Source organism: Telopea speciosissima, chromosome 5, assembly GCF_018873765.1.
Source record: "Telopea speciosissima isolate NSW1024214 ecotype Mountain lineage chromosome 5, Tspe_v1, whole genome shotgun sequence".
NCBI classification, from domain to species: domain Eukaryota; kingdom Viridiplantae; phylum Streptophyta; class Magnoliopsida; order Proteales; family Proteaceae; genus Telopea; species Telopea speciosissima.
In genome coordinates, this window is record NC_057920.1 from 34,555,239 (window position 1) to 34,581,861 (window position 26,623).

The following is a 26,623-nucleotide window of genomic DNA, read 5'->3' on the forward strand; positions in this document are numbered from 1 at the left end:
AGTTCAAATCAGAATTGAATGTATGCCGAAATACGTAAAGTTCAAAGGTCTTAAACCTCATCATCTCATCCACACGTCTCATAAGAGATAAGGACACTTTATAAAAAATCCATAACCCATAAAAAGTATAGAAATGCCCCCCAATAACACTGAACGTCCCACCCGGTTTGGTTCGAACTGGAACTGAACATATGTCGAAATACATATCGATTCGAAGGTCTCGACCCTCAACGTCTCCTTCACATATCTCATAAGAGATAAGGACATGTATAAAAAAGGCTAAAACCCAAAAAAGTTCAGAAATACCCCCCCAATAACCCCAAACAACCTTTCCGATCTGGTTAGGATTGGAACTGAACATACATTCAATTACGTAGCGATTCTATGGTCTTGACACTCCACTTCTCATCCAAACCTCTCTCAAGAGATTAGGACACTTTATAGAAAAGCCCTAACCCAAAAAAAGTACAAAAATGCCCCCCAATAACCCCAAACGACCCTCCTGATCTGGTTCAGACCGAAAGTGAACATATGTCAAAATGCGTATCAATTCGATAGTTTCGACTGTCAACATCTCATCCACACCTCTCATAAGAGGTAATGACACTTTATAGAAAAGCCGTAACCCCAAAAAGTATAGAAATGCCCCCGAATAAGACCAAACAACCCACCCTATCTGATTTAGATCAGAACTAACCATATGTCAAAATGCGTAACAATTCGAGGGTCCTGACCCTCAACATCTCATCCACACATCTCATAAGAGATAAGGACATTATATAGAAAACCTCTAACCCCATAAAAGTATAGAAAAACTATAGAAATCCCCCCCAATAACCCCAAACGACCCACCCGGTCTAGTTCAGATTGGAACTGAGCATATGTCTAAATACGAATTGATTCGATAGTCTCGACCCTCAACATCTCATCCACACCTCTTATAAGAGGTAATGATAGTTTATAGAAAAGCCGTAACCCAAAAAAGTACAGAAATGCCCCCCAATAAGACCAAACAACCCACCCTATCCGGTTCAGATCAGAATTGACCATACATCAAAATGCGTAACAATTCAAGGGTCCTGACCCTCAACATCTCATCCACACTTCTCATAAGGGATAAGGACACTATATAGAAAACCCTTCACCCCATAAAAGTATGGAAATGCCCCTCCAATAACCACAAATGACCCACCCGGTTTGGTTCGGACTAGAACTGAGCATTTGTCAAAATACATATCAATTTGATAGTCTCGACCCTTAACATCACATCCACACCTCTCATAAGAGGTAAGGACACTTTATAGAAAAGTTGTAACCCAAAAAAGTACAGAAATGCCCCACAATAAACCCAAATAACCCACCCTGTCTAGTTCGGATCAGAATTAAACGTATGTCAAAATACGTAAGGGTTGAAGGTCTCAACCCTCATCATCTCATCCACAAGTCTCATAAGAGATAAGGACCCTTTATAAAAAATCCATAACCCACAAAAAGTACAGAAATGGCCCCGAATAACCCCGAATAACCCACCCGGTCTGGTTCAGACCAAAACTAAACATATGTTGAAATACGTATCGATTCTAAGGTCTTGACCCTCAACATCTCATCCACACGTCTCATAAGAGATAAGGACACTTTTAAAAAAAGCACAAACCCAACAAAGTACAGAAATACCCCCCAATAACCCCTAACAACCCATCCGGTCTTGTTAGGATTGGAACTGAACATACGTTCAATTACGTAGCGATTCTAAGGTTTTGACACTCCACTTCTCATCCGCACCTCTCTTAAAAGATAAGGACACTTTATAGAACATCCCTAACTCAAAAAAAGTACAGAAATGCCCCCTAATAACCCCAAACGACCCTCCTGGTCTGGATTAGACTGGAAGTGAACGTATGTCAGAATACATATCGATTCGACAGTCTCGACACTCAACATCTCATCCACACCTCTCACAGGAGGTAAGGATACTTTACAGAAAAGCCGTAACCCAAAAAAGTATAGAAATGCCCCCAATAACCCAAAACAACACACCCTGTCTGGTTCAGATTAGAACTGAACATATGTCAAAATACGTAACGATTTGAGGGTCTCGACCCCCAACATCTCATCCACACTCTAATAAGAGATAAGGACACTTTGTAGAAAAGTCCTAACCCAAAAAAAGTATAGAAATTCCCCCAATAACCCCATACGGCCCACCCAGTCTGGTTCAGATCAAAACTCAACATATGTCAAAATACGTATTGATTTGAAGGTCTTGACCCTCAACATCTCATCCACACCTAATATAAGACCTAATGACACTTAATAGAAAAGCCGTAACCCAAAAAAGTACAAAAATGCCCCCCAATAAGACCAAACAACCTACCCTATCTGGTTCAGATCAGAATTGACCATACATCTAAATACGTAACAATTCGAGGGTCCTGACCCTCAACATCTCATCCACACATCTCATAAGGGATAAGGACACTATATAGAAAACCCTTAACCCCATAAAAGTATGGAAATGCCCCTCCAATAACCACAAATGACCCACCCGGTTTGGTTCGGACTAGAACTGAGCATTTGTCAAAAGACATATCAATTTGATAGTCTCGACCCTCAACATCACATCCACACCTCTCATAAGAGGTAAGGACACTTTATAGAAAAGTTGTAACCCAAAAAAGTACAGAAATGCCCCACAATAAACCCAAATAACCCACCCTGTCTAGTTCGGATCAGAATTAAACGTATGTCAAAATACGTAAGGGTTGAAGGTCTCAACCCTCGTCATCTCAGCCACAAGTCTCATAAGAGATAAGGACCCTTTATAAAAAATCCATAACCCACAAAAAGTACAGAAATGGCCCCGAATAACCCCGAATAACCCACCCGGTCTGGTTCAGACCAAAACTAAACATATGTTGAAATACGTATCGATTCTAAGGTCTTGACCCTCAACATCTCATCCACACGTCTCATAAGAGATAAGGACACTTTTAAAAAAAGCACAAACCCAACAAAGTACAGAAATACCCCCCAATAACCCCTAACAACCCATCCGGTCTTGTTAGGATTGGAACTGAACATACGTTCAATTACGTAGCGATTCTAAGGTTTCGACACTCCACTTCTCATCCGCACCTCTCTTAAAAGATAAGGACACTTTATAGAACATCCCTAACTCAAAAAAAGTACAGAAATACCCCCTAATAACCCCAAACGACCCTCCTGGTCTGGATTAGACTGGAAGTGAACGTATGTCAGAATACATATCGATTCGACAGTCTCGACACTCAACATCTCATCCACACCTCTCACAGGAGGTAAGGATACTTTTACGAGAAAAGTCGTAACCCAAAAAAGTATAGAAATGCCCCCAATAACCCAAAACAACACACCTGTCCTGGTTCGATTAGAACCGAACATATGTCAAAATACGTACGATTTGAGGGTCTCGACCCCAACATCTCATCCACACTCTAATAAGAGATAAGGACACTTTGTAGAAAAGTCCTAACCCAAAAAAGTATAGAAATTCCCCAATAACCCCATACGGCCCACCCATGGTTCGGATCAAAACTCAACATATGTCAAAATACGTATTGATTTGAAGGTCTTGACCCTCAACATCTCATCCACACCTAATATAAGAGCTAATGACACTTAATAGAAAAGCCGTAACCCAAAAAAGTACAAAAATGCCCCCCAATAAGACCAAACAACCTACCCTATCTGGTTCAGATCAGAACTGACCATACATCTAAATACGTAACAATTCGAGGGTCCTGACCCTCAACATCTCATCCACACATCTCATAAGGGATAAGGACACTATATAGAAAACCCCTAACCCCATAAAAGTATAGAAATGTCCCCCAATAACCATAAACGACCCACCCGATTTGGTTCGGACTAGAACTGAGCAAATGTCAAAATACGTATCGATTCGAGAGTCTCGACCCTCAACATCACATCTGCACCTCTCACAAGAGGTAAGGACACTTTATAGAAAATTCATAACCCAAAAAAGTATAGAAATGCCCCATAATAAACCCAAACAATCCACCCTGTCTAGTTCAAATCAGAATTGAATGTATGCCGAAATACGTAAAGTTCAAAGGTCTTAAACCTCATCATCTCATCCACACGTCTCATAAGAGATAAGGACACTTTATAAAAAAGCCATAACCCATAAAAAGTATAGAAATGCCCCGCAATAACACTGAACGTCCCACCCGGTTTGGTTCGAACTGGAACTGAACATATGTCGAAATACATATCGATTCGAAGGTCTCGACCCTCAACGTCTCATTCACATATCTCATAAGAGATAAGGACATGTATAAAAAAGGCTAAAACCCAAAAAAGTTCAGAAATACCCCCCCCAATAACCCCAAACAACCTTTCCGATCTGGTTAGGATTGGAACTGAACATACATTCAATTACGTAGCGATTCTATGGTCTTGACACTCCACTTCTCATCCAAACCTCTCTCAAGAGATTAGGACACTTTATAGAAAAGCCCTAACCCAAAAAAAGTACAAAAATGCCCCCCAATAACCCCAAACGACCCTCCTGATCTGGTTCAGACCGAAAGTGAACATATGTCAAAATGCGTATCAATTCGATAGTTTCGACTGTCAACATCTCATCCACACCTCTCATAAGAGGTAATGACACTTTATAGAAAAGCCGTAACCCCAAAAAGTATAGAAATGCCCCCGAATAAGACCAAACAACCCACCCTATCTGATTTAGATCAGAACTAACCATATGTCAAAATGCGTAACAATTCGAGGGTCCTGACCCTCAACATCTCATCCACACATCTCATAAGAGATAAGGACATTATATAGAAAACCTCTAACCCCATAAAAGTATAGAAAAACTATAGAAATCCCCCCCAATAACCCCAAACGACCCACCCGGTCTAGTTCAGATTGGAACTGAGCATATGTCTAAATACGAATTGATTCGATAGTCTCGACCCTCAACATCTCATCCACACCTCTCATGAGAGGTAAGGACACTTTATAGAAAAGCCATAACCTAAAAAAGTACAGAAATGCCCCACAATAAGACCAAACAACCCATCCTGTCTAGTTCGGATCAGAATTGAACGTATGTCAAAATACGTGAGGATCGAAGGTCTCGACCCACATCATCTCATCCACTCATCTCATAAGAGATAAGGACACTTTATAGAAAATCCCTAACCCAAAAAAAGTATAAAAATACCCCACAATAACCTCGAACGACCCACCCGATCTGGTTCGGACTAGAACTGAACATATGTCGAAATTCATATCAATTCGAAGGTCTCTGTAAAACCCCTGCCCAAAAATAGGGGCTCATTGGAATTTTTGTTGAAAGCCCAGAATCCGAGGTCAAGGCTACCAGTATACTGTGGTGCATTGAACCCGAGGTTGAACATAATGAGGTGGCCCCATTGGTGAGGATCTACATACCATTAAGAAGGCTAACACCAACTCCTTGTGACTGTACAGCTCACCACCAAATGTACTGGCTAAGGAAGGTACCATCCCTTGATTCTAGGACCCTTGGACTTAAATCCTAGTTCTAGCTAAACCAATGATGACCCTCATCAACTTGAATGTTTTAGATAAAACATTTTTAAACCCAAACATCAATTTGCATGATTGATTTGATGATGAGAACCCAATTCCATACATTCATCTTAAATCCCAACATAAATGATATATTCTGCTAATTCATAGATTGACCTTCTCTTAGTTAAAATGATATAACTCCACCACCTAAACTTCATTTGTGTTGGTTCCTATTTTTTTTAAAAACTAGACTCATAGGGCTACATTTTGTTAGAAGACACCATTACCTAGATATCTCTCTATGTTAGTTAAAAGTTTAGCTCAAGTTACTGTCAAAATCGGATCCTGCTGTTTTGACAGGTTGACCTTTGCCTAATAAAAATAACATAACTTCATAATCCAATGATGATTTCTCTTGATTCCAGTTTTTCTAGAAACTAGATTCAAAGAGATTCATTTTCTTAGAAGGAACCATGATCCAATTATGTCTCTAAATGGACTGAAATTTCATTTCAATCCAAATAATTCTGCAGATGAATTCTCTGGGCGATAGCACACATCACCCAGAGTGCAAATTTGCATTACTTTAATGATTTAATCTGTGGGGACCACCCATATTGGACATGGGCACCCTCCATAGGATGAGGGGAGTCTGCGGGACCATCTCATGCCCTCGGATCACTGTGGACCCCACCAGAGTGCTCAGAATGGCTGAGAATGTGGTTAAAAATGCATTTTCAAAAGTGGCCTTGGCAGCCAAACAGGCCTTAGTCATGGGCTGGCCTATAAATAGAGGACCTTAGCCTTGTTGTAAACCCTATTTCACTACTAAAATCGTGGGAGAGAATAGAAGAGAGAAAAGGGGGAGAAAAGAGAGGAAGAAGAAGAAGAAAAGAGGAGAAGGAAGGAAGGAGACTGCAGCCTACACCTCTGGGCCCAGATTTTGTGCCTTCTTAGAACTGTGCAGGTATAAACACCTATGCAAGCATGGAGCATGGAAGACCTGAGATATTTGAGAAAAAATACAGATCTGTTCTGCAGCTCTTGAAGCCAAAATCTGGCTGTGCATGGCTGCACTGCCAGATGCACTGTTATTTGACTGTTTGGAGTCCTGAGTGCATGCCCTGGCTGCATGGAACCTAACCCTAGGTGGTAACAGCTTTGGATTACTATTTTATACCTAAAACCAGCTTTGCATGCAGCCAAAATCGTGGCTTGTAGCTGAAGCAATGCTGGGTTACTATTCACTGGGCTGTCTGGGCAGCTTTTGGCAGCCAAGTGGTGGGCCCAGGTGAAAATCCACAAGGACCAGTGCAAAGTATACCCATGGGGGTCCAAGATGACCTAACATGCATGAGGAGAGGATCCATGCACTGCCCGTGGTTCAAAACCTTGGAATTTCAACCTGATTCCAGTTTTGCAATCTCTGGGTGATGGCACTGGGAGATGCAGACATCACCCAGAGACATCACCCAGTGAATGAAAACTTCACTGTTTTGCTGATTTGACTTGGGGGACCTCCACATATGGACTATAAACAGTGTAAGGAGGTGGAAAATGACCAAAATACCCCTCCTCACATCTGTCCATAATTATGTATACCTTGGGTACCCAAGTGGGCCCCGTAGGGCTTGGAAACCCTATCTATGTTGGTCCTGCAGCACTACTGACCTAGGGACTGTGTTGTAAGGATATTGTGACCTAGAACCATGTATTACAGTGATAAAATATGATATCGACCCTAAGCCACATTCTCCGGATGAGGCACCAGGACATGGGCCTAAAGCCCAGTGCAAGGCCCAGAGAGTTCAAAGTGATCTCGGACTGAGCACCGAGTTAGACCTAGGAGCCTAGACTAACACTGGGTTATCCAAAACAGTTTTGAATAATTAAAATAACATAATTCTCATTTATTACTTTAGGATTTGTTTCCTTGGTCGAGGTGCACAGCCAGATACCAACCGAAACTGAACAAACATCTGAACCAATAGGATCAAACCAAGGTGAGTGGAATTACACCATGAGTGCAGGTGTAACATGACTAATGGGTCATGACAACAACAACAATATTTACTGTCTTTAATTACTTTAAATTGTTTTATATTGTCATTTGAATTCTGAATCTTATCTGATGAACATTGGAAATGGATGATAATGCTTGTAGGTGGAATTGCTAGATTAGATGTCGTAGCCGGCTTGGAAATGAGGCATGTGGTAGCCCATATTATGGGACACGGTTGACACCGCCTGACTCATACGATGCCATATAGACATGGGGCCTAGAGTTTCATCACCTATGCTATGCATCCTTGCCAACAAAGGTTAAGATGTTGGATGCCTGTGGGAGCGACCGTATAATCCTTGAGCTATATGCCGGGTTTTAAGCCACAATTCAATTATGAGCTATATACCGGGCTTAAAACCATAATAAGGAAAAGAAATGTGACCTTGAGCTATATGCCGGGCTTTATGCCACAATATAATCCAAAAGAAAAGAAATGTGATTATTGAGTTATATGTTGACGGTCACTTCACAGGATAATCACAGAGGGCTGGTTAGGCTGACCTGGGTAGGGAGATGCTGGAGCTGATTGGTCCTCTCCGACAACTCAATGGGTGTATCGCGGGAAGGGGTAACCAAGCCCACACCACGGATACATGTATTGAGGATTGTAGTAGCACTAACCTGCCTTAGTTGTGATGTTAGGTGGCTAATAAATAAAATGATCTGCACCTCATGTAGGACTCATTTGGTTGTGCTTGCATGTGCATGCATGGTTTATATTTCATTCACGGGCTCGGTGGAGCACACACTCTTGTATATTCTCTTTTAGTTGATTTTGCAGGAACGGATTTGCCAATGGGCGAGGAAGCTGTCGATGGAATTGTAGATCTTCCTCATCTCATTGCTTAGTGATGATTTTGTTATTATTTAAGTGTCTTTCTTTCAAGAAGTGTAATTACCGAGATAATGTACTTATTGAACATAAAAGGATAGGTATATGGTATAATACAGGTATTTGGGATTTTATTATTGGTAATATAACTCGTCTGTGGGTAGTTTGATCTTTCGTTGCACTCTGATATTCTTTTATTATCTTTTAACCTCAATATGTGGTTTGTGACGTGTAAATACTGCTTCTAGATCCTTGGGGATTGGCGGATGTCGTAGGATATCCGGTCACTTGCCTAGATCCTCCCAGGGGGTGGTTTGGGGTGTGACAGTCTCGACCCTCAACATCTCATCCACATGTCTCATAAGAGACAAGGACACTTATAAAAAAAACCCAAACCCAAAAAACTTCAGAAATACGCCCCAATAACCCCTAACAACCCTTCTGATCTGGTTACGATCGGAACTGAACATACGTTTAATTAGGTAGCGATTCTAAGGCCTCGACACTCCACTTCTCATCCACACCTCTCTCAAGAGATAAGGACACTTTATAGATAAACCCTAACCTAGAAAAAGTACAAAAATGTCCCTCAATAACTCCAAACGACCCTCTCGGTCTGGTTCAGACCAGAAGTGAACATATGTCAAAATACGTATCAATTCAATAGTCTCAACCCTCAACATCTCATCCACACGTCTCATAAGAGATAAGGGCACTATATAGAAAACCCCTCACCCTATAAAAGTATAAAAATGCCACCCAATAACCCCAAACAACCCACCCCGTCTGGTTCAGACTGGAACGGAACATAAGTCAAAATACGTATCGATTCAATGGTCTCGACCCTCAACATCTCATCCACACCTCTCATAAGAAGTAAGGACACTTTATAGAAAAGCCCTAACCCAAAAAAATACAAAAATGCCCCACAATAAACTCAACAACCCACCATGTCTGGTTCGGATCAGAACTGAACATAAGTCAAAATACGTTACAATTCGAAGGTCTCGACCCTCATCATCTCATCCACACGTCTTATAAGAGATAAGGACACTTTATAGAAAAGCCCTAACCCAAAAAAAGTACAGAAATGCCCCCCAATAACCCCGAACGACCCACCCTGTCTAGTTTGGACCAAAACGGAATATATATCAAAATATGTATTGATTCGAAGGTCTCGACCGTCAACATCTCATCCACACCTCTCATAAGAGATAAGGACACTATATAGAAAACCCCTAACCCCATAAAAGTATAGAAATGCCCCCCAATAACACCAAACGACCCACCTGGTCTGGTTCGGACCGGAATGGAACATAAGTCAAAATATGTATCGATTCGAAGGTCCCAACCCTCAACATCTCATCCTCACCTTTCATAAGAAGTAAGGACGCTTTATAGAAAAGCCATAACCACAAAAAGTACAGAAATGCCCCACAATAAACCCAAACAACCTTCCATGTCTGGTTCGGATCAGAACTAAACATATGTTAAAATACATAACGATTCGAAGGTCTCGACCCTCATCATCACATCCACACGTGTCATTAGAGACAAGGACACTTTATAGAAAAGCCCTAACTTAAAAAAAGTAGAGAAATTCCCCCCAATAACCCTGAACGACCCACCAGATCTGGTTCGGACTAGAATTGAACATATGTCAAAATACGTATCGATTCGAAGATCTCGACCGTCAACATCTCATCCACATCTCTCATAAGAGGTAGGGACACTTTATAGAAAAGCCGTAACCCAAAAAAGTACAGAAATCCCCAACCAAAATGCCCAAACGACCCACCCGGTCTGGTTCAGACTAGAACTAAACATATGTCAAAATATGTATCTATACGAAGGTCTTAACCATCAACATCTCATCCACACATCTCATAATAGATAAGGACACTTTATAAAAAAGTCGTAACTCAAAAAAGTATAGAAATGCCCCCCCAAAAAACCCAAACAACCTACCCTGTCTGGTTCAGATCAAAACATAACATATATCAAAATACGTAACGATTGAAGGTGTCGACCCCCAGCATCACATCCATGCATCTTATAATAGATAAGAACACTTTATAGGAAAGCCCTAACCCAAAAAAAGTACCAAAATGCCCCCAATATCCCAAAATGATCCTCCCAGTCTGGTTCGCACCGAAATTGAATATATGGTGAAATACATATCGATTCGAAGGTCTCGACCCTCTACATCTCATCCACACATCTCATAAGAGATAAGGACACTTTATAGAAAAGCTCTAACCCAAATAAGTACAGAAATGACCCCAATAACCCCAAACAACCCACCTTGTTTGGTTTGGATCGAAAATGAAAATATGTCAAAATACAGATGGATTTGAAAGTCTCAACCCTCAAATTCTTATCCACAGACAAATCTTAGGATTGGTCGGATATTACCGCCGATTTATTGAAAATTTCTTGCGCATCTCGGCACCCATGATGAAGCTAACAAAGAAGGGCGCCAAGTTTGAATGGAATGAAGCATGCAAGAAAAGTTTTCAGGAGTTAAGAGACCGGTTGGTGACGGCTCCAGTTTTGACCACTCCAGATGGAGCTAGAGGAATGGTGGTATACACCAACGCATCCAGAACAGGATTGGGTGGCATCTTAATGCATAAGGGTAAAGTGGTCGCCTATGCCTCAAGACAACTGAAGGAACACGAAAAGAACTACCCCACTCATGACTTAGAATTGGCACCGGTAGTCTTCGCATTGAAGATATGACGACACTACCTATACGGTGAAAAGAGAAAAATCTTCAGCGATCACAAAAGTCTGAAGTATTTCTTCACCCAGAAGGAGCTGAATATGAGACAAAGGTAGTGGTTAGAACTGGTAAAGGATTATGACTGTGAGATCTAGTACCACCCCGGCAAGGCCAACATTGTAGCGGATGCGTTAAGAAGGAAATCTCAGACTCCATCCCTCGCTTCCTTGGTCGTAAGCGAGCAATTATTAGAGGAAGCTCGAAAGTTTGATCTGGAACTTGTGATCAAAGGAACGACTATACAATTAGCAGCTATGGATCTACAGCCGTCGATATGAGAGGAGGTAATTGCAAAGCAACCATTGGACCCTGAGTTGGCCAAAATAATTTGGGAGGTTCAACAAGGAGTCCATAAGGACCCAGATTTTTCTTTGGCTCAGGATGGAGCATTGAAGTTTTGAGACAGATTGTGCATGCCTGACGATTATGATGTCCAAGACCGAATCCTTAAAGAGGCACACAACTCACCCTATACAATCCACCCTGGAAGCACGAAGATGTACAAGGATCTAAAAAGGTACTACTGGTGGATTGGGATGAAGGAGACCATGGCGATATACGTGTCTAAGTGCCTCACCTGACAGCAAATAAAAGCAGAGAGACACCGACCATATGGATTGTTGCAGCCACTCCCTATACCTGAATGGAAGTGGAAAAGAATTACCATGGACTTCGTAACAAATCTTCCCAACACCAGGAAGGGGATGAATGCGATTTGGGTGATTGTAGATGGACTGACAAGGGCAGCCCACTTCATACCAATCAAAATAAGTTGCTAAATGGAGAAGCTTGCCCAACTGTACATAGAAAATATAGTCCGCTTACATGGCGTACCTGTCAGTACTGTATCTGATAGAGATCCTCGATTTACCTCAAGATTTTGGAGAAGTTTACAAAAGGCATGGGGATCTCAACTAAATCTTAGTACAGCCTTCCACCCACAGATGGACGGACAGTCAGAAAGAACTATCCAAACTCTGGAGGACTTGGTCAGAGCCTGTGTCTTGGAAATGAATGATAGTTGGGATGCCCACATACCCTTGGTGGAATTTGCATTCAACATTAGTCACCAGTCCACCATTGGCATGACACCATTTGAAGCTCTCTATGGTCGAAAGTGCTGGACCCCGTTATATTGGGACGAAGTTGGTGAACGGAGATATCTCAGGCCAGAGATGATACAAGCAACCTATGACAAGGTGGATGTCAATAAAGAGAAAATCAAGGTGGCCCAATCATGGCAGAAGAGTTATGTAGATAATTGAAGGAAGGACATTGAATTCAATGTCGGAGAAAAATTATTTCTTCGGGTATCTTCAACAAAAGGATTGCTACGTTTCAACAAGAAGGGTAAACTGAGCCCAAGGTTCATTGGTCCATATGAAATTCACAACAAAGTGGGACCTATAGCATACCGACTGGCATTACCACCATCTTTACTGGACGTCCACGATGTTTTCCATGTGTCGATGCTAAGAAAATACATCAATAACCCGACACATATACTCTCAACTAAACTAGAATAGTTGGATGTGGACATGACCTACGAAGAAGAACCTATGGAGTTCTGGGATAGGAAAGAGCATAATCTTCGTAATTGCAAGGTTGCCTTCATAAAGATTCAATGGGGAAACAATCCCATAGAAGAGGCTTCATGGGAACATGAAGAAGAGATGAAAGAGAAGTATCCCCAACTCTTCGAGCTATAAGGTAAGCAAATTTTGAGGATGGAATTTTTGTAAGGTGGGGAGAAATGTCAAACCCTACCCCTGAGTGACTAGGATTTTGATTAAAGGACAGGAACCCCTGACATGGCATCCAAGCACACTTTGGAGTATCACTCCAGTGATTGAATTTGATGAAGAAACCCTATGGATGTCCTCCTACATACCTGTCAGAAGATGGATTACTGATCCCTGCAGTTGCATAGCCCACAATATAATATACTGCTTGGACTCCAGGTATTCTCTCTCTTCTCCATAAATGTGGGTCCCACCCATGAAAATAGGTGTAAAAGGCCTTGAGTGACATATGGGTGCAAGGCCCTGACCCTGGGTCAAATCCCTGTGCAATCCCACAGAGATACAGCCTTGCTGAAATCTCTGGACGATGCAAACATAACCTAGAGACATCGCCCAGAGTGGGAAAATGTAATTTTTCAGTGATTTGATCTATGGGGACCACCCATATTGGACATGGGCACCCTCCATAGGTTGAGGGGAGTCTAAGGGACCACCTCATACCCTTGGATCACTGTGGACCCCACCTGAGTGTCCAAAATGGCTAAGAATTCAGTCAAAAATGCATTTTCAAAAGAGGCCTTGACAGCCAAACAGGCCCTAGTTAGGGGCTGGCCTATAAATAGGTGTACCTTAGCTCATTTAGAGCTCTTGGTACTGTTGGAATCGTGGAGAGAAGGAGAAGGAAGAAAAGAGAGAAAAGAGATGGAGAAGAGGAAAAAAAGAGAAGGAGAAGAAGAAGGAGAGCTTACCTATGCATCAGATCAGCTCCAGCAGTCATTCTCAGCTATCCTCAGGTATAAGGTTACTCCTATACTTGCTGCTGTGCTGCTGTTACTACTTTTCTCTTTAGCTCTCTATGTTTTTGAAGTGATTCTGGCCATTGGTAGCCCAGAACAGCTGGGGGCTGCCATGGACCATCTCAGATCCAAAATGCAAACATGTTGCATGAAGGATCTGAGCATTTTATGGTGATATTCATATCTGTTCTTCATGTGAGACCGAAGCCTGGGCTGTGCCAGGCTGCACTGCTCTGTTACACCAAGAACAGGCAGTCGGGGCTTAGATCTGTGTGTCTTGATTGCATGCAACCTAACCTTATATTATAACAGCTCTAGAACACTGTAATACATGTGAATCCAGCCTTGCATGCAGCCAAAACCTTAGTTTGCAACTGAAGATATGCTAAGTTACTATTCACTAGGCTGTCTGGGCAGCTTCAGGCAACCAAGTGGTGGGCCTAAGTGAAAATCCATTGGGATCAGTGCAAAGTATACCCCTGGGGGTCCATGATGACTTAACATGCATGGGGAGAAGATCCATGCACTGCCCATGGCTAGCAACCTTGGAATCTCAGCCTGTTCCCGGTTTTGCAATCTTTAGGCGATGCAGACATCACCTAGAGGCATCGCCCAATGAATGAAATTTTGCTTGAATGATGATCTGACTTGGGGATCTTCACCCATGGGCCACAAATCAGTGTAGGGAGGTGGAAAATGACAAAAATACCCCTCCCCACATCTATCCACATGAATGAATACCTTAGGTACCCAAGTGGGCCCCACAGGGCTTGGAAACCCTATCTGTGTTGGTGCTGCAGCACTACCAAGTTAGGGACTGTACTGTGATGCTTAAATAACCTAGGAACATGTACTACTATGGTAAATGACCATTTTGCCCCTAGGCCACAATCTCTGGATGGTGCATTGAGACATAGGCCTAAGGCCCAGTGCAAGGCCTAGAGATTTCCAAGTGATGTTCAGATCTACACCGAGTTAACCCAGTGAGCCTAGATCAACCCTAGGACATCCAAAAACAGCTTGAAATATTAAATGACATATTTCTGATTTACATCTAGGGTTTGATCCCGCACTCGATGCCTACAGCCAGATTGCAGCTGAAACTGAAACTACAACTGAATTCTTAGAACCAGACCTAGGTGACTGAAATATTATCATGTATGTACGTGTAATAGTATTATTGTGCCGGCAACTAAATTCTTCAATTATATTGCTTGTTATTTAATTAAATTCGAATTTCTCAATTATTACACATTGTGTGACTGTTGATCAATTATACCTGAATATATCATGATGACTGTGAATGTTAGACTAGATGTCGTAGTAGGCTTGGAAATGAGGCCGGTGGTAGCTCATAGTATGGGATACAGTTGACAGCGCCCAACTCATACGATGCCATATAAACATGGGCCTAGAGTTTCATCACCCGTGCTACGCACCCTTGCCAATAGGGGTTAAGGTGTTGGATGACTGTGAGGACTACCGTAAAACCTCGGGCATTTACACTGGGAAGCCCCAGCACAGCTGGGATGCCCCAGGGCAAATATGCCGAGAAGCCTCAGGCTACAAGCTTGGGAAGCACCAATAGGTGAATTTTGGCTATATGCCACATAAAGTTTATCCTCGAATTACATGTTGGGAAGCACTGAAAGGTGAATTATATTGAGTCGGTTATCTTACCAGTTCAATCTAGAGGGCTGATCGGGCTGACCTGGGTAGGGAGATGCTGGAGCCGACTGGTTCTCTTCGACAACTCAATGGGTGTATCACCGGAAAGGGTAACCAAGCCCACACCAAGGATACATGTATTGGGGATTGTAGTAGCACTAACCTGACTTAGTTGTATTGTTAGGTGGCTAATAAATAATCTGGACTTGCATATCATGTAGGATCATGTAGAGTGTGGTTGCATATGCATGCATGATGATATGTTTTGCTCATGAGCTCGGTGGGGCTGACGCTCTATTACATATGCTTTTCTTCTAGATGATTCTACAGGTGGATGCCACTGTGGCTTGGCGGCTTATTACGAGGAGAAGAGCCCTTGTGATTATGAAGATATTGGTGTGGACCTCGATGGAAGTCATACCGATGATGCGAGCGTTCTTAGTGGTCATTGATAAAGACCAGTGAGGGGCACTTCTGATGCTTTTTATCTTAGGGACTCCTTTTTGTTGTTGACAGGAGTTTATCCCCATCCTTGGTTCTGCCTTAGTTCTTCTTTTCTTTTTGGGGTTGAGTTATCTCGCCCTGTATATATATGTACTTTTATTTCCTCTTATGTATATGTCAGCTTTCTCTTTTCAGTGTGTGGGTTGTACTGGGAATGTATCAGAACTACATATGTATATATACCACAATCATTCCCGTATCGCTACGCTTTCCCTTTCTTGGTTGTAATTGTAGATTATCTGCAGCACTCTGATCTTACTTATGGTAATATTACGAATGTGGGACTGTGAATGTATTAACTGCTTCTTGATTTGTGGGATTTGGCGGATTAGCATTATGCAATTCGGGTCACCTACCCAATCCTCCCAGGGGGTGGTTTGGGGTGTGACAACTAGCATGGCATGGCACATACAGATCAGGATGTCATACAATAGTTTTCACAATTAAATAAATTGGGGTTCCGGTACCAACACACTTGGCATTGTATCCCAATACATTGGTGCCCATAATATCACATCCATAGCAGTTCACATTTGAATAATAATGCAATGCGCACATTGCTTATAATTATATAATAGCATACTTAAGATTTGCATATTATATATATTTAAACCCAACAAAGTCACCCAGAACCCACTCACCTAACACGGGTGTCACCCGATGTGATTGACATGAATCTCACCGGTGCACCAGCTATCCATCGAGTTGGATAGCCTAAGAATACAAAAGCAATCATTAAAGCATGCATATAAGGGTCCCGTGCTAGGCCCCCAAGGTTAAAATCAAGTTTCAAGCAAGACAGCATGAGTGGACTGATGGGCGGTTGTAGCAAAGGTGAATCCGCCCCTTACTCCGTTCAGGCCAAAAGGAAACAGAGCGAGCAGACCCACAGACGGAACATCTTACTTGGATCTAGTCGTGCATCCGTTTGAGTTCTGAGACACAATCGAGAAGGAGCGGATCCACAGGTGGATGTGCTTCCTTAGTCCACCCCTGCATCCGATCAATCCTTGAGAAACACCCGAGTGCAACTAACCCACGGGCGGAGGCAAACAAAGTAAATCTGTGCCTTCGTCCACTTAGACCAAAACACAGGAATTATACCGGGTGGACTGATGGATGGAACCATGATTGGTGGATCCGGTCGTGTGTTCGTCGGCAGTCTATTCTGAGATTTCAGAGAGCTTTAGCTGCAGCTTGAAGCTTGGAGCACCTTAGCACCTCAGGGTCATGGAGGGGGTGTCTAAGCCTTCCTAGGGTCACTACATCCTAGGTTCACCTCATGGATCCAAGATCCTACAAGGTTTGATCTCAATTTGGTCCAAGGGTTGGGTTTCAAGGTTCAAAACCAAAGGTTCACCAATCATGGCTATAATGCAGCACTTATAGGTCTTCAAAAGGGGTTTAATCAACATCATTAGAGCTCCCAATTAGGGTTGAGCTTCACCTTGAGTCCCAAATGGAACCCTGGGTTAGCCCTTGCTCAAGGGATCTACCAAAATTAAAAGGGAAATGGAGGAGAACTAGGTTTGGAGGTCTTACCTTGGTGAGATTCTCCTTCTAACCATCCTCTCCATCTCTTCTCCTTCACCTTCTTCTTCTCCCTCAGTCTGGTCAGCAAGAGTAGGAGATGTGGGGCAGACAGCCACCTTGACATAGCTCCCATCTTCTTCCCTTTCCCTCCTATTCCACTCCTTCTTCTACTTCTTCTTCTTCTTCTTCTTTCCTCCTCCTCCTTCTCTTGTCTCTTCTCCTCCACGGTTTGCTTGGGAGGGGGAGAGATAAGAGAATAAGGATTCTCTTATCTTTTAAGGGGTAAGAGGGTCCTTAGGTTGTGTTTGGTTAGGTATCCTTAGAATGTAATTAGCCCTTAGGCTTTAAATGGGTTTTGGTTTGGGTCTTAGGGCTAGTTTGGTCCATGTCTTAGACCCTTAGGTCCAATTAGTTGGTTAGGTTGTATTTAGGGTTGGGCTCAAGTCTTACAAGACCTATTAGCCCTTAGGCCTTGTTTGGTTTAAGTTAGGGTATAAAACCCATTATTTAATTAATCTAAGCCTTATGGGTCCACATTCATGGCCCACTAGCCAACTAATGGTATGGATGAGGGTTCTTATGGTCCAAGGGTCCAATTATAGTGTCCGGGACACAGGGATGTGGGTCCCACAGGAAAATAAACCAAAAGGGCAGATTACAGCACGGGCGGATCCTCGAGCGGATTCAGTTCGAGTGAGTCCGTTCATGACTCCGATGCTACTGTCAAGGGCCAAACTTCAATTTAGTTGTGGGGCTTTGGCCCACACTTCCAAAACTTTGAGGGGATAATTTTAGTAATATTTTAAGTTCAAGGTCATTAGTGTTGACCATTGCCACCATGGCATTATCCCTTGGTAAAGGCATAAATTGCCCCGGGGTATAAGGGTATATTTGGGGTGCGGGTGTTACATCTCCCCAACTTTATTAAAAATTTCATCCTCGAAATTTGAGGCAACCAGGGTCTCAAGGGTGAGGTCTGTTAAGTAACGGCATCCTTAATATCCCATTACACAAACTAAGTCAAAGGTCGGGTCAAGATGAGGCAATGCCTATTTGACACAGCAGGTCAAGTTTTATAATTTCTTTTCCTTATAGGGTCACTGTACTACAGGGAATATGGTTCACAATAACCCGAGGGAAAAAGGGTTCCAAATACTAAGTTAAGTCTCAAGGAACAGAGGTTCCCTAGATCTTCCAGATCAGCTGATACCACTCTAGCCTTCATTATTCTGGTCATTCTTAGGTTACAGGGCTTAACCTGTCCAGTCCCCAATATAGGGTTCACATTCTAAATGCTTTTACTTCAGGTTATCTCATTACCTAAACCAACTTTAGAATGATTTGAAATATTGATGGTATCTCCTATTGTTCACTCCCACTGCAGAGGGAACACATTTGGTGACCCATTGTTGGAGGAGGTCTTGTTACACCCTTCAGTTTCAGCTTTCACAACCTTATAAACCCACTACACAGTCATCCCACAGGGGAAAAGTTCACATCAGTCCTCCTTCGAGAACCAACAACCCTTTACTAACCTTTGGTCTAAGTCAATTCTCCAAGCAGGTCTTAATGATTAACTTACCTAGTCATTATTAAATTCATTATTCATTACCCTAAGGTTTGGTCAACCAAGGTCAGGGCTCCAACTAGTTACACAACCAGGTCAAGGTAAGGTCACACTTGTGGCCCAGAAAACTAATCTAGCCATGCACAAGGGGTTAAAAAAATGAAAATATTTAATTATTTCATTTTCAACCCGCACATATACATAATATAAATTCAATAATTACATTCATATCCCTAAGGACATATTGTCATCTAGGTCAAATCATAAAGATAGGTTAGCCTTAGGTATGGTATACTAGGTCATTTCGGGTGTCACATCACAGCTCAAGACTCCCTCTATGAGTCTAAACAAGGTTTGGATGAACCAAGTAAAGTTCAAATAGAGTTCGTCACTAGTCCATGAAGTGTCATGAATGACCTCCAAGTACACGGGGTCCGTTTGATCACTCAAGATAAGTTATTCCAAACCAACCTACTATTTCCTTTGTTCTGGTCTGGCCAAGGGTTTGGACCCTATGTACTTCATTAATGGTTTCTATACCACATGGGTTTGGTCCTATAACTCACTCCCGGTTTACTCACTAACGGGGTCTAAGGATTTTCATCCTCAAAAATAACTCTCCTTCTTTCACATAGGAGGGGAGTCACAACGTACACTATTGCTTGCCATTCCTATTAGCTGGCCCGGTGGATGTAGGCCCAAGAATGTAGACACCATAGTTTACATTCAAGGCACGCAATAACCACGCATGGGCCAAACAATAGGGGTATCCAATCTAGGGTATAGATGTAAAATCATCACATATAAGGGTGGTCAAGAGGTCTCAAAATTCTGGGCTCAAAATCCTAAAAGAACTCGGGTAGATTCACGGATGGAATCAGTGCTGTGGGTCCATTCGTGGCTCCTCTGCGAAGACAGGGAGAGCGGACTAACGGACGGATGCAGAACATGAATCCATTCGTTCTTTCGGTCTCAGAAGACTCAAAGGCAGAGAGGAATTGAGTCAAACGGATCTTTGGGCAGACTCATGAATGTGGATCCACTCGTTGATTCGCTTAGTTTTAGAAATCAAATTTTACAAATTTGTGCGGGACGGATTAATGGGCGGAATCATGATAAGTGGATCCGTTCATTCGTCCGTTCGTAGAATTTTAACAAAACAGAGCTGTGAGTTTCAAAACTCACTTTTGGCTCCAAAGAGAGGGACACATCCATTGGAGAAAAACTGCTCCAAGGGACATTCGCCCAAGCTTCTCTACCCTATTTTGGTTGGTTCCAAGCCTAGAATCGATCTCTCCTTCACCCAAGGTAAGATTTCCTTCCCATTTTCTTTTCTCTCCATTGTAGGGTTTGGAATGGTGTCTCTTCATCTTCTTTTTCTCTTTCACATGGATTTGAGATAAACACCTTAGATTTATGATCATGCATTGAGTTTAGTTGGATTTCATGGCCATGTACACCAAGTTCATGCCAAAATCGGTTTAGGCTAAGGCTAAGGGTTCAAATCAAGCCCTAATCGATCAAAGGAACTATATTAGGGGTGTCTTTGTGTGGCTATTGCATCTTTTACAAACCTTAAAAGTCTCTCTAAGCATCTTAGAGATTGTTGCTATGTTTGTCATGCCTAGTTGAATTTTATAAATTATTTTCTAGGTCTTGGATTGGGTGATTCCTCAAATTCTCACTGTTTCGGAAAAACTCTTCAAGTTCAAGTTTAATCCATTGTATGCCATAGAATCTCACAGAAAATTATCCCATTGTCTTATCCTCAAGTGCATTCTCTTTTCATATGGTTATTGGTACAATCCTTTGAATTTTATCCTCTTTTTCCTCAAGTAAATAGTTCTTATCTCTTATTGGGGTATCTCATTCAATAACTTGTTTATTTGGCATTGTTTGGGATATGCAACAGTAGTCAAAAGCATATATTGTTTACATCAATTTCACTTTTTCACATCCACACACTAGGAATCTCATGTAGACTTCATGTGTGCATTAATCTTGTCTCTTTTCCTTCACTTCAAGCATATCTCTAATGGTATCCATTTTCAATTTCTCATTAATCAATCCCTTCACCCAATAGCTTCCACATCATATAAGCATTTCACTTCTATAGTTTCATGTGCCATTCTTATATCATTATTTGAATTTGGCTTACATTGGTTGCCCTTCTTTGATGGTGCCTTGTGTGTAGGCTAACAATTTATGGCTCCCAAAAGGAAGAGGGACCTATCCATTGTGCCTGCTATTCCCACCGCTTACAACGTGAGTTGGTTTACTTCAGAAAAGACCGAGGGGATTTTCCTAGAGCATCTGTTTAACAAAAAGATTCTTGTGGAGAGAGATGTGATAGTGGAGGAACTCTTGACATACAAAGTAGGTGCCAGATTCGATAGATTGAGGTGGACTGGCATGCTGACTCAGCCAGAGTTCTATTACCCCACCTTAGTCAGGGAATTCTACTAAAATCTAGTACTAGTCAAAGAGGAAGATGAGGACTTCAGACTGACTTCCTTTGTAAATGGAGTGGTCATTAGTTTTAATGCCATGGAGCTGGGGGTTCTTCTCAATATGTCCTCAGAGGGTGAGAGGGTATACTATCCTCCAGGCAGTCATCCAGACAAGTGCCTACATCTAGACGAGAAGTAGAAGTTATTTAAGGTTCTGTCAAATGATAGGTTCGAGAAGAACGATGATCTCTCTAAGTTTACTCCTTCTCAGCGGGTTCCCATCTTCATAGCCAGGACTAATCTGGCTCCTTCCAAAGCACACAACACACTGCCTCCTTTGATGTCTATAGTTCTAGCTTATTCTCTGTATGCTAGCCAGCCTACTTGCCTGCCTCATGTGTACATACAACATATGGCTCGTGCAGTAATGAATCTTACCCGCAACAATACCTTGCCCTATGGTAGGCTGCTTACCCGTATCTTTCTGCTCCTTGGGGTTGACCTTGACCATGAACCCAAGGAATCAAGCACTGAGGGGCTTATTGGATTCAATGCTCTGCAGAAGATGAATCTGTACTATGATTATAACAGTGTAGGAGAGCAAGTCCAATACTGGGATGGCAGAGGACCCAGAGAGGATGATGATGATACCGAGTTTATGGGCTCCGGGCCATTCACTGCGGGGACTTCTAGTGTACCAGGGGGAGGTAGTGACATTCTGAAGACCATCAGGCGGCTGAACTTAAGGGTGGTAGATGGCTTCGATGAGGTCAAGAAGCAGCTTTTCGACCAGGCTCAGCGCCTAACGGGCATAGAGAGAGGGGTGGATGATATCAACACCTTTCGTGGTCGCGGTGGTGGCGATGGAGCAGATAACTAGCCCAGCTTTCTCTCCAGCAGATTGAAGTTATTTTGATCAACTCTTAGCTTATTTGGTCCTTAGTGGATCTTTGTTGGAACTCTTTTATTTTGACTTTTCCTTTAATCTTCCCTTTTCTCCTTTCTTTTGTTTTTCTTTCTCTTTTAATCAGTTAGTTGGGAACTTTGAATGGTGGATGTATCTATTTGATCTGAGATGGACAAAATCGAATGTTTTGAGTCGGAAAGGGGCACAGTCATACCCAAGCAGAAATTTGGAACAATTATGATAGTAGGATGTATGTATTTTGGATTTGGGAACAGATGAATCAGGGTTAATGAGTTGGGAAGTGCACAGTTATTCCCCAACAGGAAATCAAACAATTTGGGAATTGATTCCATAATATATATATATATATATATATATATATATATATATATATCTCTGTTTTGTATCTTCTCAAGATTCCAGCTCTACAACAAAGTGGTGAATAGTAAAATGACTTTTTTAGCACTACGGACCAAGACTACTTTGATCTTCTTCGCCAAAGATTCCATGGAAAAGTGAAGCAATATATATATATATATATATATATATATATATATATATATATATATATATATATATATAACTAATTCCCCCTTTTGGATCATTGCTGGTAATTATGATTGGTCATGTTTGATTATTGTTTATTATGAATTTTCACATATTTAAGCCCATCCATTACCTATTCAAATCCAATAAGCAATTGCATAATTATTACTTCACAACCTATGTTTCAAGTACTAATTCCATGTTACCTATTATCCTTCTAGGTTCGTGTTTTCACTCCAATCAGTCTTCTCCTAGGTCTGCACACAATCACTTATGTTCTTGAGATTTTTAATTTAGAACCTATTTGTGGAGAGTAAATCAAGAGGTTACACTGGACTATGGTCAATGCAGAGCATCATTGCTTTGATACCACTTTGTCACTCCCCCATCTCGATGTAAGATATTTTGCCACAATAGGGGGTGACTGGAATAACACATGTCATCCCAATACCTATCAAGATAACAGATAGTGTCCCGAGCCACAGTCCACCCTGTCATCACCTTTTGATAACAGAAAAGGACTGTACCAAAATAGAATGAATCGTTCCAATTACAGAGTTAGCGGAAGCCAAATTAAATTAAATCATGTGAAATTATAGAGCATCGGTTCTCTAATGATAACATATAGTACAACTTCAATATTTATAACCATTCAATCTCTCCTTATAAATAAACACACAGTTTATACATGATTATGGAATGAATACAGAAAATTAAATAATAAATAATTGTCACAAGGGCACCAATCTTGGGTGTACATCTACATCTAAGTCACAGCCACCAGCTCCAGTTGATTTGCATCCAACGGTGCTCATCAAGAGTAGTACCTCCTGCATATCTACTAAAAAGGGGTTGCGGAACGGGGTTAGCTACACTAGCACAATGGGGTTAGCTGTACTAGCTAGTAAGGGAGCAAAGGGGAATGCACATACATTGCACAATCAATATCAAGTAGAATGATGCACGCCGGTAGAAACCATCCGGTCACCCAGTGGCAGACCCCAATAGCCATCACTACCCCAATCCTGGCCTCTCCCACATCCATAGACCACATGTGCTCAGACTATCCAACACATAAACCCCTGTTGGCAACGATCGTAGCATAAGGGAACAAGCATCCTAGCCATAGATATACTATATGCAAATCCTACCGTCCCGAGAGGTATTCCGGGTGCATCAACATCCCATTCCATCTAATACCTGGGTACCAGCACGGCACAGCACATACAGATCAGGATTTCATACAACAGTTTTCATAATTAAATAAATTAGGGTTTCGGTACCGGTAGACCCGACACCGTATCCCGATACAATAATGAGCATAATATCACATAAATAACAGTTCACATTTGATTAATAATGCAATGCGCACAATGTTTATAATTATATAATAGCATGCTTAAGATTTGCATATTATATATATTCAATCCAACAAAGTCACCTAGAACCTACTCACCTAACACAGGTGTCACCTAGCATGGTTGACATGAATCACACCGGTGCACCAGCTATCCATTGAGTTGGGTAGCCTAAGAATACAAAGCAATCATTAAAGCATGCATAGAAGGGTCCCATGCTAGGCCCCTAAGGTTAAAATCAAGTTTCAACCAAGACAGTGCGAGCGAACTCATGGACGATTACAACAGAGGTGAATCCGCCCTTGACTCCGTTCAGGCCAAAAGGTGAAAACAGAGCGAATGGACCCACGGGCGAAACATCTTACTTGGATCTGATCGTGCATCTATTCGAGTTCTGAGACATAGCCAAGAAGGAGCGGATCCATGGGCGGATGTGCTTTCTTGGTCCGCCCCTACATCCGGTCGATCCCTCAGACACACCCGAGAGCAACTGACCCACGGGCGGAGGCAAACATAGTAAATCCGTGCCTTCGTCTGCTCAGGCCAAAACACAGGGATTATACTGGGCAGACTGATGGACGGTACCACAATTGGTGGGTCCGGTCTCAGGCCAAAACACAGGGATTATACTGGGCAGACTGACGGACAGTACCACAATTGGTGGATCCGGTAGTGTGTCCGCCTGCAGTCTCTTTTGAGATTTCAAAGAGCTTCAGCTCCAGCTTGAAGCTTGGAGCACCTTAGCACCTCAGGGTCATGGAGGGGGTGTCTAAGCCTTCCTAGGGTCACTAGATCCTAGGCTCATCTCATGGATCCAAGATCTCCAAGGGTTGGGTTTCAAGGTTCAAACCAAAGGTTCACCAACCATGGCTGCAATGTAGCACTTATAGGTCTTCAAAGGGGTTTAATCAACATCATTAGAGCACCCAATTAGGGCTAAGCTTCACCTTGAGTCCCAAATGGAACCCTAGGTTAGTCCTTACTCAAGGGATCTACCAAAATCAAAAGGAAAATGGAGGAGAAATAGGTTTGGAGGTCTTACCTTGGTGAGATTCTCCTTCCAACCATCCTCTCCATCTCTTCTCCTTCACCTTCTTCTTCTCCCTCAGTTCGGTCAGCAAGAGGAGGAGATGTGGGGCAGACAGCCACCTTGGAATATCTCCCATCTTCTTCCCTTCCCCTCCTAATCCTCACCTTCTTCTACTTCTTCTTCTTCCTTCCTCCTCCTCCTTCTTCTCTTGTCTCTTCTCCTCCACGGTTTGCTTGGGAGGGGGAGAGATAAGAGAATAAAGATTCTCTTATCTTTTAAGGGGTAGGAGGGTCCTTAGGTTGTGTTTGGTTAGGTGTCCTTAGAATGTAATTAGCCCTTAGGCCTTAAATGGGTTTTGATTTGGGTCTTAGAGCTAGTTTGGTCTATGTCTTAGACCCTTAGGTCCAATTACTTAGTTAGGGTGTATTTGGGGTTGGGCTCTAGTCCTATAAGACCTATTAGCCCTTAGGCCTTGTTCGGTTTAAGTTAGGGTATAAAACCCATTATTTAATTAATTTAAGCCTTGTGGGTCCACATTCATGGCCCACTAGCCAACCAATGGTAAGGGTGAGGGTTCATATGGTCCAAGGGTCCAATTACAGTGTCTGAGACATGGGGATGTGGGTCCTATAGGAAAACAAACCAAAAGGGCAGGTAACAGTACGGACGGATCCTCGAGCGGATTCAGTTCGAGTGAGTCCGTTCGTGACTCCGGTGCTACTGTCAAGGCCCAAACTTCAAGAAAAGTTACAGGGCTTTGGCCTACACTTCCAAAACTTTGAGGGGATACTTTTAGTAATATTTTAAGTTCAAGGTCACTAGTGTTGACCATTGCCACCATGGCATTGTGCCTTGGTAAAGGTCTAAATTGCCTTAGGGTATAAGGGAATATTTGGGGTGGGGTACGGGTGTAACATCGACAGTCCACTTCTCATCCACACCTCTTATAAGAGATAAGTACAATTTATAGAAAAGCCCTAACCTAAAAAAAGTACAGAAATGCCCCCCAATAACCCCAAACCACTCACCCGGTCTGGTCAGACTGGAACTAAACATATGTCAAAATACGTATCGATTCGAAGGTCTCGATCCTCAACATCTCATCCACACCTCTCAGAAGAGGTAAGGGCGCTTCATAGAAAAGTCGTAACCCAAAATAGTACGAAATGTCCCCCAATAAGCCCAAACAACCCACCCTGTCTGGTTTGGATCAGAACTGAACATATGGCGAAATACATAACAATTCGAGGGTCAAGACCCTCAACATCTCATCC